Source organism: Humulus lupulus, chromosome 8 (assembly GCF_963169125.1).
Source record: "Humulus lupulus chromosome 8, drHumLupu1.1, whole genome shotgun sequence".
NCBI lineage: Eukaryota > Viridiplantae > Streptophyta > Magnoliopsida > Rosales > Cannabaceae > Humulus > Humulus lupulus.
Window position 1 is genome coordinate 92,007,560 of NC_084800.1, and position 15,806 is coordinate 92,023,365.

General features: G+C 43.2%; 1 non-coding gene across 1 annotated transcript; it reads right to left on the reverse strand.

The window, feature by feature from the left end:
• Positions 1 to 12,681: 12,681 nt before the first annotated feature.
• Positions 12,682 to 12,788, reverse strand: LOC133798963 (small nucleolar RNA R71). Its single transcript, XR_009876177.1, has one exon. It is a non-coding gene; the product is annotated as a small nucleolar RNA R71 (small nucleolar RNA).
• Positions 12,789 to 15,806: the final 3,018 nt, after the last annotated feature.

The window sequence follows — 15,806 nt, forward strand, 5'->3', positions numbered from 1 at the left end:
GCTAAATTTCTCAAAAGGATCAACTCGTGCCGAATATCTCAAATATATCCACATAATAATACGGTCTCAAACACATAACATATAAAATTGCAAATATACCCTCAACGGGTCAAAATTACGAAAATGTCATTTTGTTAACAAAAGCGAGCATTTAAGCATATTTAATACACATAATAATACATGAGCAGTCATATCATAATATAACTCATATAATTCACATAATCACATATATATTCAATAAAAATCATAAAATTCACAAATAAATCCAATTATGCTTTCCCGACACACTAATCAAGGCACTAAGCCTTATTAGGAGTTTTAGGACGTTACAACTCAACCGAGTGAGGTGTGCCTCCCGGCACCAAGCTTACGGTCCATGCCAGGCGAGTGGGTATCACACCCTTAACTTTACCCCGTCTTCACGGCCCACATTTCGCACGATTGCCGATCGGCCCACGTTTCCCACGATTGAAGAATGAATATAGATCGTATTGATCATCCACAGACAAATCAATGCTAATATGCATAGCAAACAACCTGATCTATGTGCATATGCCAGGTTTCTTACCTGGATTCCAGCAATGGAGATAGAATGACCCAAGTGTGATTCCATTCAAGCGTCTTTGGCCAAACCTAAACAAAATTGATCGAAATCAATTAACACTAAGCTTAGTTCACAATACAAACTACAAAATAATCACATCTAAACTTGGCTTAGTTCTAGACCGTAGATCTTTTCACAAGCTTTCCAACCACATAAGAATGTCCAAATCCAACATTGAGGTCAAAATTTATGGTATAATTACGAAACTAGAAAATCGTGACCTAAATCAGGATTGGCGCCTCAGCACCTAAAGAAGACCCACTTTGAGCCGCGACGCCCTCCTAAAGGGTCACAGCGCCACTGAAGTCAAAGAGAAAACTCTGCTCAAGTGGAAACACAACCGCATCACGGCGCACACCCAAAGGGGTCACGGTGCCACCCCGTTAAACCCAGAATCTACGTTTTCCGTGCGATTTCCCACTTCCAAAATTGATCCAAATCTTGATTTCCAGCCAGTTTTACACAAAACGAACCTTAATATAACTAGCATAACCCACATATAACATCAAGGCACCTCAAAACATCCCCAAAACACAATCATACAATAAATTGAAACTTTGAGTTGTAAACTCAAGCTTTTACTCAAAATCTGAAGATCCTAACCAAATTTCATGTTTTAAACCCAAATTCGAGCATCAATTCAGTAGTTTAAATGGTGCACAACATCAACAACTACACCCACACACCCTAGAGATACCAATTACGAAATTGAAACCAACAAAACCAACTTAGCTCAAGAACACTCAAAAAGGATGATTACCTTGCTTAAAATTTCAAATCCTATAGTCAGTGGTGATCCTAGACAACTCCTAACTCCTCCTTGAAGCTTAAATCTTGAATCAAGCTTCTTAAAATTTTAAAAACATGACCCTTAGGCCTAAGTGGAAACTTGGAGTATGCTTGGAGAGAAAACCTCAAGGGAGAGGTAAGCTTGAACGTGTAAAGTGAGTTGTTGTCCACAACTTAACCAAATTGATCAAATGACCGATATACCCTTCCCAAACATTACCCGCCTTAATAAATCTCAAGGGCAAGATGATCATTAGCCTATAATTCCTACTAATCCTCAAATTACATCACTAATCTCCAAATTAATCAACTATGTTACACCTAGATATCGAGACCAGAGATTGTGACCTCGAAAACTAGACTCGTTAAGTGTGAGCTCGAGATATCTAAAACGCATGTTCGTGGTCCAGATGTCGAACCCTCGAAGCCTGACGGCAACCTCGAAGTTCTGTCTAAGCTCGAAGGAACATAGCCTCGGCGTATATCCGTTGTCGGGTGTCTTCGGATCAAGTAGCCCGAGCTTAAAAAAGAGTACAAGCTCGGAATGTATAGCCTCGATGGTATCTACCCGCTCTGAGCTGGTCTTGGAGTAAGGCGATTAGTTCGTCACTTATCTATAAACCTTGACCGACATGATGCCGGTTGCCGACCTCGAAATATTTAATGGGACATCTGATGTTACGCATTCCGAACGATTAAGGATATTTATTGTTGTAACATCCAACATTAAAGGGATATTAACAAATCTGTTACTCGCCCCCTGGTTTTCAGGGAACGTTTCCTTGTATATAGGAGTTACAATATTTAATGTCATTACTTTAATTAATAAGCAGAAGTATCTTCCCAAAATATGTGGGAATGAACTCTAAAAACTCTCTATAAATAGAGAGTTCATGAATATTTGTAAACGACGGATCTTTGATATACTGAGAGAAATTCTGGAGAATTCATCCCTGAAGAATTTCCAGAAAACTCCAAGTCTTAATAAAATAAACTCGTGGACTAGGTAGAGTTAATTGCTGAACCACGTAAAATTCTTGTTGTTTTACCATCTTATTCATCTGCGTCATAGTTCCTATTGTTTAACTGCTCTACATTTTAAGTTGACGAAAAACGATGTCAACAGTTTGGTGCTTTCATTGAGAGCCTTAAGAAGTACAATCCCTGATTAGCTATGGCCGTAAATGATCATAATATTCCTGAAGAAAACTATCCACAACGCCCTGGGAAGCAGTCGATGACGAATCCAGAACCAGAAGAAAGAAGTGAGTCCTCCGATTCTCGAGGACCTCCAGTACCTCTGGCTCCCAGGGACGATGAGGACATGTATTATAATCCCGACCGGTATGTCCCCATTGTGGAACTCGAGAACCGACAGTTAAGAAAACAGTTGGCTGAGGCCAAAAAGCGGAATGAGGAGCTGGCCAGGTTAGCTGCGGAGGCGCAGGCCGCTCAGCCTCAACCTCCGCCTGAGAACCAAGCCCCACCTCCGCGGAACGTTCATGTTCCTCCCTGTAGGCCTCGTGAGCGACCTTGCAAAAATGCTGCCATAAGAAGAACGGAGCAACCCCCGCCACCGGCAGAGCAACCTGCTCTCTCGAGGCCCCGAAGAAACACCCGAGCTAGAGCTCCAGTTAACTCAACTACCAAGTTACCAGCTAAAATTGGGAATAACCGAGCCCCTGTAGAGGCTCGGACTCAAAATCCTGGTAACAGGCAGAATGTTACTGAGCCGGCACAGGCGAGCTCGGGACCATCCAGACCCCGAAATGGGTGGCAGTCACCATCACCCATACGGTTCCCTCCATCACCAATAATATATTTGTAACGCCCTGGATAGCCAGGACCACTACACTGTGTACTTATAAAAGTGCAAGACTTGCTAATCAAGTCATTAATTTAAAAACATGATACTAAACATGTATGAGCTAGGGTTAAAAAGGTTTTGGTCTCAAAAGTTTCATTTTATAAAATTAAAATTGTTATGTACACAGGATCCCAAAAGAAACAGAGTTAAAAGTAGGTTTACAGACTTCCAATAGTACATAAACAAATATTAGCCATACTAAGGCAAAATAGACAATCTTTGGGTCTCGCGTCCCTGCCTAATCCTCAACTGTGGCGGCTGAGCAGCTGGCCATGTACATTCCACTCGCAGAGCTCTCCAATCAAGGCTGGTCAAGCTTTCCCTTGCCTTTACTTGCACCACGTAGCACCCGTGAGCCAAGGCCCAGCAAGAAAACATGTGCAACATAAACAGTAATAACAGATAGCAAACACACTAAGCATGTACTCTCATCATATAATCAACATTGACCACTCAGCATAAACTCAAAATCATGGATGCAATCAAACACTTATAACACTCATATCACATATTAATCAGGGCTGACAACTTAGGCCGCACCCTCTGTTTACCCCACTGACTCCGGCCCGCTTAAACCGAGCTCAGTGCATATTAAGCTGTCCTTGGCTACCAGTGGCCAAGCCGCGTCCTGTGCGCTAGTGTAACCCTTGGCATCCTTAGGCCGTTGGTTCACTAATTAGCTGGCATGGCATAATACCATCTATTCAAGCTTGCACAATAGGGAACTCTTAGTCCCATCACATATCTTCAACCAGGTGCAGTTTTCTTACCTTTGGCTTCCAAGTGAACTAGTTACAAGCGACGCTTCTTGAGCGCGATCCGATCCCCGAGCCCTAGCTTAGCACCTAGTCACAACCAAGATAAAGGATACCATTAACAATCTTAAATAAGCTTCTAGACAAAGTTATAGTCTTTGGAACATTGAATTTCACCAAACATGGTAAAAGATTCAATCCCGAGCACCCTAGGTTAAATTCCCAAGCCTAGAATCTCAAAATCCCAAAATCCCTTAAGGGTCGCGGCATTAGCCAACCATGCCACGGCATGGCCCCAATCAGAGACCACTCAATGCCCAAAAACAAGTAAGGGTCGCGGCATTGCATAAACCATGCCGCGGCCCGCCCTCCTTCCTCAGCATCCATCAGCTTCGAAGGGCCGCAGCTCACCAAGAACCATGCCGCGGCCCGACCCTTCGAACCCAGAAAAATCCACCATTTTCAATCTCTAAACCTCACCTTAAGCCTTCCCAAAGCTCCCAACTCAAAACCAATAAATAACAACATCATTAGAATGATTTAAACAACACAATTCAACTAAAAATCCAGCCTAACACTCACCAAAACCCCAATTTCAATCTCTGAGATTTCCAACCTAAAAACTCAAAACCAGCCATGGAGATTCTAAAATTCAACCATTAAACCTTGAATTGAAACTTACCTCAACTGCAGAATCACTTCTCCAGGGGTTCCCTGACCTATCTTCAAAGTTTCAGCCTCAAATTCCACCTTGAATACCAAAACCACAACCATTAAAAACTCAGCCATTTTCTCAAAATTCCTAACCACAAAAACGAAAATCATTGCTTACATTAGCTTTATTTTAGTTCTTGATTGGTTCTTGAGCTAAACCTCTAGATTATTCCCTCAATCCACCAAGCTTCAGCTAATTTTCCCTTAGAATTTCAGTGTTTTTCTTCCTTAAGAGAGAGAAGAGAGAAAAGCTGAGAAAGAGTCGGTTGTAACTTTGTGTCTACTGTTTTCTAAAATCTTCCCAAGTCTATCCTTAGGTTATTAAGCTAATCCCAAAGCTCGGGGTACCGGAAACGTCCCCGAGGGCAAAATAGTAAATTTCCCCAGTATTCCCGCCTAGACATCCTAACCTCAAATATATCTCCAATTATTTATTTTCATAACCCGATAGTCTAAATCACTATCTGATACCTAAAATACCCTTGACTTGTCCAAAGTCAATCATAATGCCCCGTTGTGACTTTTCCCGCTATCTAGCCCTAGGATCGCCCCCAAGTCGCCGGCTGCAGATTTATCCACATAATAATGTGGTTCTCACATATATCACATATATATTTCATATTATCATCAATTATCATATAAACACTATTAATCACATAATTACGCATTTAAATCAATAATATTCATTCTAATCACATTTATGCCCTCCCGGCACACTAATCAAGGCCCTTAAGCCTTATTAGCGAATTTGGGGCCGTTACAATATCCCTCACCACCTCGGAGGAACACACAACCGACTCAGGGTGATAGGGAAAGGCAGACTGGACGGAAGCAGGGGAATGGAGAAGCGGCTAGAGAACGGAGAGGCGCCCAGCCTACGAGATGCCAAATGTCTTAGTCTCACACTGCAGAGACGAGGCAGCCTGAAAGGAATCCATCTCGAACCAATCATGCGACGAGCCTCGCCAGCGACGACTCAGGGGACACCAAATCAGTCAGTATGTATGATCAAGGACGTAGAAATACTGGGAGCCAAAGGAACCACCCTAACCTGCGGGAACACCTAAATCAGAATCGGGGTAGTGGTAATCCCTCGAACCCAGATCTAAGAGATCGTCTAAATGGGCGCAAGGATCCCCTGCGGAGGCGCGAGCCTGGAATTGTGATCAATTATAACCAATTTCAGGCAAGACCCCCTGTGGACCCAGTTCAGGATAGAATTGATCAACTAGAAAGAGCATTTAGGCTCTTACAGAATGAGCAAGGTCGGAATTGGGATGAAGATTCTGATGAGGAGCTCGAACCATTCGCTCCCCACATTTCCAACACTCTGTTTCCTCAAGGGTTTCGGATTCCTCATGTCACACCTTTTGAAGGGAAATCTGATCTGTATAGTCATTTGAGTACAGGACCAGGGAAAAACTGGTTCGAAAAATATAAGAGACATTCAATCACTTCTTGGGATCAGTTTTCAAAAGATTTCAAGAAGCAGTTTAGAGCCATGATCTGGATAAGTCCCGAGGCATCGGCCCTGACCAACGTCCGACAACAACCGAATGAAACGTTGAAGAGCTACCTTACAAGATTCAATCTAGAAGTCACCCGAGTTCGGGATGTAGACGACAGTGGTCATTTAATGGCCGTCCGAGCTAGGGTAATGCCGGGAAGTCCCCTCTGGGAAGATATGCAAAGGAAGCCTGTAAGATCAATAACTGAGGTTAATAGGCGAGCTCAGAGGTTTGTCAATGTAGAAGAGGCGAGGTCAACACTAAATATGACCTCTCAGCCCATAACTACAACGACAAACATAAACTCTGCCTCGACCTCGGCAGACCCTTCAGCCTCGAAACCCCCTGCAAAAAACCCTTCCAAAAGGAAGAAGAATGAAGGAAGTAACCTCGAGGCAGAAGGAGGAAAGAAGAAGAAAGGGGAAAGGTATTTCTTCATGTACAAGGTGTACACCGAGCTCAACGAGTCTTGGGAGAATATTTACCTAGCTAATGAAAACCAGGTCCCTTTCAGGCATCCATACCCCATGAGAAATCAAAAGTCCAAGAGAGACTCCAGTAAATATTATCGATTTCACAGAGATACTGGGCACACTATTGATGAATGCAGGCAACTGAAGGACGAGATCGAAGGGATGATCTCGAGAGGATACTTCAGGCAGTATGTCAGGAACCAGAACAATAACCAGGCTTCTACCAGCCAGAGGACAGCTGCGCTGCCGCCTGCCAAAAACAACAATTCCCGGGCTAGGGAAGAAGAGAAACCCCCTCCGATTGATGGAGAAGATGTGGTAACCATCTCGGGCGGGCCTCACCTCGCAGGATCGGGCAAGAACGCCTAAAAGCGATACGTGAACAAGCTGAAAATTAGGTTGAATCTCAGCCTATAACCTTTACTGAGGATGATGCGTCCCATGTTCAGTTTCCTCACAATGACCCACTGGTCATCACTCTCCAGCTCGCAAATAAGAGGGTTCACCGAGTTCTCATTGATAATGGGAGTTCAGTGAACATTCTCTATAAGGCCACCTTAGAAAAGATGGGACTCGCGCTTCGTGACCTAAAAGCCTGTGCTACGACATTGTACGGTTTTTCAAGAGAGGGGATTGCCTATATGGGGTCCATTGAACTCCCTGTGACCTTGGGAGACTACCCAGTCTCAACAACTAAGATGATGGAGTTTGTAGTAGTGGACCTGCCATCAGCCTACAACGTGTTTCTCGGGAGACCCGCCCTACTAGGGTTGGGGGCAGTCTCGTCTATAAGGCATTTGGCCATCAAGTTCCCGACTTCTAGTGGCATCGGGACGCTGAAGGGAGACCAGTTAGCCGGAAGGGAATGCTATAGCATTTCCATAAGAGGAAAGAAGCAGGCGAGCGCACAAGTGCTCGTCGTTATTTAGACTAAGGACTAAACAGTCTTGGAGATAAATGAAGAAATCAATCCAAGAGTGGAGGAAAGAGCTGATCTCGAACCATTGGAAGAGCTTGGAGAAATCAGGCTCGAAGAATCAAACCCCCCCGAAAACGGTAAAGGTCGGGAAAAACCTCCACGAAGAAACCAAATAGCAATTAATTTTCTTTTTGAAGAAGAACCAGGATGTCTTCGCATGGTCACATTCGGACATGATAGGGATAAGTCCAAATGTAGTGAGCCACGCGTTAAATATTGACAAAAGCTTCCCGCCGAAGCAGCAAAAGCAAAGACAACTAGATGACGATAGGAAAAAGGCCCTTAAAGAGGAAGTCGACAGGTTAAAAGCAAACCGATTCATCAGGGATGCTTTTTACCCTGATTGGGTAGCCAACTCGGTATTGGTCCCAAAGCCTAACGGGATGTGGCGAACCTGTATTGACCACTCGGACCTCAATAAGGCCTGTCTTAAGGACTGCTTCCCTTTACTGCGGATCGACCAGCTCATGGATGCCATGGCAGGGCATGGACTCATGTCATTCATGGATGCCTATTCTGGATATAATCAGATTGCCATGCATGCCCCTGACCAAGAGCATACGAGCTTCATAACTGACAAAGGGTTGTATTGTTATAACGTCATGTCATTCGGGCTCAAAAATGTTGGAGCCACTTACCAGCGACTCGTGAACATGATGTTCTCCGAACAAATAGGGAATAACATGGAAGTTTGTGTTGACGATATGTTAGTTAAATCTCAACTTAACAATAACCATGTGGATGACCTCGAAGAGTGCTTTGCCGTGTTACGGAGATATAACATGAAACTTAACCCTCAGAAGTGCTCTTTTGGAGTATCTTCAGGAAAATTCCTGGGCTTCATTGTAAATGCTCGGGGGATAGAAGCTAATCCATACAAAACCCAGGCTCTGATCGATATGCCTTCACCTCGGAAACATAAGGATGTCCAAAGTTTGACTGGTAGGATGGCGGCACTAAGTAGGTTTATCTCAAAATCTACAAACCGTTGTCTTCCATTTTTCAACCTTTTGAGGGGAGGCAAGAAATTCGAATGGACGGAGGAATGCGAGTTGGCTTTTTAAGTGCTCAAGAAGCACCTCGCAGAACCCCCCATCTTGTCAAAGCCCATTATGGGAGAAGTTCTATACCTGTACCTTGCTACGACCGAGCACGCCATAAGCGCGGTACTTGTGCGGGAAGAAGAAAAAGTGCAAAGGCCCGTGTATTACGTCAGTAAAAGATTACTTGGGGCAGAATGAAGATACCCCTTGATGGAGAAGCTAGCTCTCAGCCTAATTCACTCATCTCGAAAGCTCCGACCCTATTTTCAGGCGCACCCCATCCATGTACTTACTGATCAACCACTAAGACAAGTCTTGTCCAAGCCAGAAGCTTCAGGTCGACTACTCAAATGGGCTGTTGAACTCAGACAATTCGAGATCACTTATCATCAAAGGACGACCATTAGGGGAAAAGCCTTGGCAAACTTCATAGTGGAGTGTATGGGCGTGGCCAACGATGAAGTTATAACCCCAGCCCACGAGCTATGGAAATTGTACGCCCTAAATATCCACGGGTTATTAACGAGCTGAGAAAGGGCATAATTATATCAGCCACGTGGAAGACACTTACCCGGAGCTACTGTTACAAGGTCCTACCTCTTTAAGCTCGAGGTAACCAAAGGTTTATTGCGATTATTAAGGCATCGGGTCAGCAGTGTGGACACCACGGGCTAAGACTACATCAAGCTCGGGGTACGAGCTTGAGTTGGCACCTCTGACCTTTTATAAAGTCAACCACGCAATGTAAACGTGCATATATCAGACATCACGTGTCTGCTACATTCCTGAATTCTCGGACACGTAGCATAAACGTGCGTGTTCAGGCACCCACTACTGGGTTGGGCCGTGCGACCCATTATCCCCCTTACCTATTGATTAGACCACACTTCATTGTCAGGTTTTAGGAATTAATCATGAATGTCACAGAAGTGACATGATGGGTAAGAAGGTCACGGGATGACCTCCTTTGCCAACGCCCAAGTGCCCTCTCCCTATAAATATGGAGACCCTGGAAGTTGCAAAGGGTTGGTTTTTAATTTGTAAAGAAATACCCTGTAAGGAATATCAGAAAAATATCAATAATAATGGCTGGTGGACTAGAAGGATTTTAACCTTTGAACCACCTAAAAAAGTATTCGAGTTATAATTTTACTTTGAGATCATTCATCTATTACGGTTCATTATTTAGCACTAATCCCTCTCCTTATTCTTATAATTATCTGTTGCCGAAGAACCACGTCAACTGAAACTTTACGTTGACGGGTCTTCTAATGAAAATGGATCAGGGGCAGGAGTAATTTTGATCACCCCTGCAGGAAGCCAGTTTCACTCTGCCTTAAGATTTGACCTCGACGCGTCGAATAATGAGGCCGAGTACGAGGCTCTACTGGCGGGACTTCGCATAGCCAAGGAGCTAAAAGCCAAAGCAATACATTGCTACAGCGACTCCCAGCTGGTGGTTAACCAAATTTTGGGAGAGTACCAGGCTCGTGGTACGAGGATGGCGGCATATTTAGAAAAGGAAAAATCGACATTGGAGCATTTCGAGTTCTATGTGATAGAACAAGTCCCCCGAGAACAGAACTCGAACGCGGACACCTTAGCCAGGCTCTCTACCTCTACCGAGAATGATGAACTGAATGTCGTGCCAATCGAACATCTCGCGACTCCCAATATTGATGAGCCAAAATAGGAGGATTTGTGTATGATCAATTCCGAGCCAACCTGGATGACTCCGATAGTTGAATACCTTGAGACCAACGTTCTCCCAGAAGAATGGGTCAAGGCTCGAAAGTTGATGTACCGAATCCCGAGGTATACCATTATAGATGGAAAGCTGTATAAAAGAGGATATTCCATACCGCTACTGATGAGTCTAGTTTTTATGATGTTTTGGTGATGTTTTTAGTAGTCTTTTATTTTGTTTTTCCTTGTTTTAGCGCGGGTTTACGCTTTGTTTGGTTGTTTTTGTGAATATCAGGAAGAATTGAGCATGTGGAAGGAAATGCCAAAGAAAGGGAAGAAATAATCGAGTTTTTCATCATATTTTGATCAAGAATGGTTCTCAATACCATTTGGAAGTGTTGGTGAAATTTTGGGATGAAAACTTGAAGAATTGAAGAATTCCTTAAGAGCCACGGCATGATCAAAGTAGGGCCGCGGCTAGGGGGAGAAACAGAAGCATGTTTTTTTGAGGACATCTTCGGGCCGCAGCATGGCTAGATAGGGCCGCGGCATGGATGGGCACTCTGCCCAGAAAACAACGATGCGGGCCGCGGCATGGTTTCAGAGAGCCGCGGCATTGAAAGGATAGTCTGCCCAGAAATTTTGACACGGGCCGCGGCATAGTGTATGTAGAGCCGCGGCCCGCCTCTCTAAAATCTAAAAATCCTAGGTTTTAAAGGACGAAAAAGAAGAGAGAAGGACGTACGGACGAAGGGAGGAGTTCTGGTGTTGAAGGCTCAAGCTTAGAGTATTTTTACATGTTTTTCTTCCTGATGTTATTTTTAATTTCTGTTGTGATTAGCACTATGACTATGAACTAATTTTCTGTTTAGGATGTTCAATTGAATCTCTTGAATTTCTGTTATGACCTAATGCAATTTTAATTTCCTCTTCTTCAATCTTCTTCAATTCCATATAATCTGTTCTTATAGAGTGATTATTGATTGGCCATCTTTAGTCATATTCATATGTTTTTAAGTCAAAATCTGAGAAGTGAGATTTAATTATGCCTTGGTTATATTGGACATAATTCTAATTTAGAACGAAAGTATCTGAATTAATTGTGTAGCTGTTATTAAGTTGTGGAATTTAATGCTACCTTTGTGGTTCAATTTACCATAGAAATATAGGAAATTGTCACCTAGGTTGAGTTTATAATTCATAGTATGATTATAGACTGTTGTTTCAACTTGTTAATTGAATTAGGTAAAAATAAGAAGAATTCATACTTTGCGTTAGGGAATAATAGGAAGGATAGTTGATGAGATTGAATATCCTAATTGTTTCTCAGTGATTGAATTAAGAGTTTTTACTATTAGTTATTATTCTATTTAATTGTCGATTATTATTTCTGCACTTTATCGGTTCTTTTGCTGTATTTTACAAAAATCAAGAAGTTTTAATTCATCAAATAGAACAAGAGATTAATTGACTGGTAATTGATAACTCAGTCCTTGAGGACGATACTTGGTTTTACCATTTTATTACAAGTTCGCGACTGTGTGCACTTGCATAGCAAAATTATCGCAACAAGTTTTTGGCGCCGTTGCCGGGGACTGAAAATTATCAATATCAGTCTAATTAATTTTTATTCTAATTTGATTTTAATTTCTCTCGTTTCTAATCTGTTTAGTTGCTTAATTTTTCTATCTCAGGTGAATTTTGGTATATGCGTGGCAGAAAAGGAAAAGCCACACTTGTTCCTCTGAATCCCGAGATCGAAAAGTCTTGCAATCAAATCAGAAAGAATAAGAGAGAGACCCAGAATTCTGTGAAGATGGCACAGAATGATGGGGATGGCAGGAATGGTCTAAATCCAGGAGTTGTCCAAGGGGTTCAGGCTCAGACCAACGCTGAGAGGAGTCTGAGAGATTATGTGCTACCCACTCTGACGGGAGTACAAAATAGTATATGCCCACCAACTGTAGAGGCCAACAACTTCGAAATAAAGCCTGCTATTTTACAAATGGTGCAGTCCTCTGTGCAATTCAATGGGTTGCCCTCTAAAGATCCTCACACCCATTTGTCCAACTTTCTGGAGTTGTGTGGAACCTTCAAATATAATGGGGTGAGTGATGACGCAATCAAGCTTAGGCTCTTCCCATTTTCTCTAAGGGACAGAGCTAAAAGTTGGCTGAATTCTCTGCAGCCAAACTCCATTGTCACTTGGCAAGATCTAGCTCAGAAGTTTTTGTCCAAATTCTTCCCTCCGTCCAAAGCTGCTAAATTAAGGGGAGAGATAAATAACTTTTGCCAGAATGACGGAGAGTCATTATATGAGGCGTGGGAACGGTTTAAGGAACTCCTTAGAAGATGTCATCATCATGGCATTGAACAGTGGATGCTAGTACAGAACTTCTACAATGGTTTATGTCCGACAACCAGAACCATTATAGATGTTGCAGCGGGTGGCACTTTTATGAGCAAGAGCGCAACTGGCGCTTATGAGCTGCTGGAGGACATGGCTACAAACAACCATCAGTGGTCAAAGGAAAGATCATCAGGAGTTAGAAAGGTAGCTGGGGTGCATGAGCTAGATGCAATTACTGCTTTAACAGCGCAAGTAGCCTCTTTGACCAAGCAGTTGCAACAGAGTAGTGTGTCTACTAATGCGGTTCAGATGGCAGTGAGGTGTGAAATGTGTGGTGGTGCTCATTCTTTCGATCAGTGCCCTATCTGTAATAATAACACCCCAATGGATCATGCTCAAGTTCAAGCGGTGGGAAACTTTCAAAGGCCGCTCAATAATCCATTCTCCAACAACTACAATCCTGGGTGGCGAAATCATCCAAATTTTTCGTGGAAGAATAATCAAGGCCAACAACCTCAGTTTCAGGGACAATTTCAGAATAACATGCCTCAGCCATCTATGAATCAAGCTTCGTCATCAATGCAGCCTAGGCCTCCACAATCAATGCCTCAACCTGAGAGACCTAATGAACTGCAAGCTGCCCTGTTGACTCTTACTAACACTCAGACTCAATTTATGACTGAGACAAGATCCTCCATTCGAAACCTTGAGACACAGGTTGGGCAGTTGGCCAATATGCTCAATAACAGACCCCGGGGAAACTTGCCTAGTAATACTGAAGTCAACCCCAAGGAGCAAGTTCAGGCAATTACTCTGAGGAGTGGGAAGCAAACAGAGCAGCCTAGACCTCCACAGGCAGTAGTTCAGAAAAAAGAGATGGGTGCACAGTCTAATTCAGAAAGGGTTACTGAAAACCATCAGAAGTCAGATCAGAGTCCCCCAGTTGTCATTGAGCAGCCAGTTAGAGTTCCATACCCTCAGAGGCTTAGAAAGACTACCCTTGATAAACAGTTTTCTAAGTTTCTTGAGGTGTTTAAAAAGCTGCACATAAACATTCCTTTTGCGGAGGCCTTGGAGCAGATGCCCAGTTATGTTAAGTTCATGAAGGAGATTCTGTCAAAGAAAAGGAGAATGGAGGACTATGAGACTGTAGCACTCACTGAAGAGTGCAGCGCTATTTTACAAAGGAAGTTACCCCAAAAGCTGAGAGATCCGGGGAGTTTCACCATACCTTGCACCATTGGCAAGTTTGAATGCAAGCACGCCTTATGTGATCTGGGGGCAAGTATCAATCTGATGCCCTTATCTGTGTTTAAAAGACTTGGTTTGGGGGAGGCAAAACCAACAACTGTCACTTTACAGCTCGCAGACCGATCGTTAACACATCCACGAGGAATTATTGAGGATGTTCTTGTGAAAGTGGATAAGTTCATATTTCCCGCTGACTTTATTGTTCTGGACATGGAGGAGGACACAGATGTCCCTATTATTCTTGGTAGGCCATTTCTAGCCACAGGCCAAGCTCTTATTGATGTTCAAAAAGGAGAGCTTAAGCTTAGAGTTCAAGGAGATGAGGTGGTCTTTAATGTCTTCAAGTCTATGAAGTATCCAGTGGCTAGTGACAGTTGCTTTAGTGTGGATGTGATAGAAAAGGCAGTCTCCAAGAGAAGGATGAGCAGTGATGCCTTAGAGGCAGTATTATTGGGTGATGAGGGCGATGATGATGAGGACGCTGAGATCAGAGAATGTGTCAACTGGATCAATTCTTTCTTACCATATTGGAAAAAGTTCCAAGAATTAGCGGATGCGACTGAAAAACCGCTAACCTCCATTCAGCAGCCACCACCGTTGGAATTAAAGGTTCTCCCAGATCACTTGCAATATGCTTATTTGGGAGAGAATGAAACTTTACCGGTCATTGTGTCAGCTGACCTGTCAAAGGTAGAATTGGAGAAACTTTTGAGGGTTCTAAGGGAGCATAAATTGGCCATTGGGTGGACCTTGGCAGATATTAGAGGAATAAGCCCAGCGACAGTGATGCATAAAATCTTATTGGCGGAGAATAGCAAGCCATCCATAGAGGCCCAGAGAAGACTCAATCCAGCCATGAAGGATGTAGTATTGGACCAGATTCTTAAATGGTTGGATGTTGGGGTGATCTACCAAATTTCTGACAGTGCATGGGTGAGTCCTGTGCAAGTGGTACCTAAGAAGGGTGGAATGACTGTAGTGAAAAATGAGAACAATGAACTCATTCCAACAAGAACTGTAACCGGGTGGCGGATTTGTATAGATTACCGCAAGCTCAATAAGGCAACAAGGAAGGATCATTTCCCTTTGCCTTTCCTTGATCAGATGCTTGACAGATTGGCAGGCCACAGCTACTACTGTTTCTTAGATGGGTATTCTGGGTATCATCAAATCGCTATTGCACCAGAGGATCAAGAGAAAACAACCTTCACATGTCCTTATGGCACATTTGCTTTCAGGAGAATGCCATTTGGACTATGCAATGCCCCTGCAACATTTCAACGGTGCATGATGGCCATATTTTCAGACATGGTAGACCGATGTATTGAGATTTTCATGGATGATTTCTCTGTTTTTGGCTCATCATTCGACCTCTGTTTGGGTAATTTGAAGAACGTGCTGCGTCGTTGTGAGATGGCTAATCTGGTGTTGAATTGGGAGAAATGCCATTTTATGGTGAAAGAGGGGATTGTTCTTGGCCATAAAATTTCAAGTGAGGGAATTGAGGTAGATAGAGCGAAAATTTCTACCATTGAAAGGCTGCCTCCACCAGTTTCAGTCAAAGGAGTTAGAAGTTTTCTTGGTCACGCTGGGTTCTATCGAAGATTCATCAAAGATTTCTCAAAGGTGTCTAAGCCTCTTTCGAATCTGCTTATGAATGGAGTTGTCTTTGATTTTAATGACGAATGTTTGAGGGCGTTCAATTTCTTGAAAGAAAAGCTTATTTCTGCTCCAATTGTGATAGCTCCGAGATGGGAATTGCCTTTTGAGTTGATGTGTGATGCCAG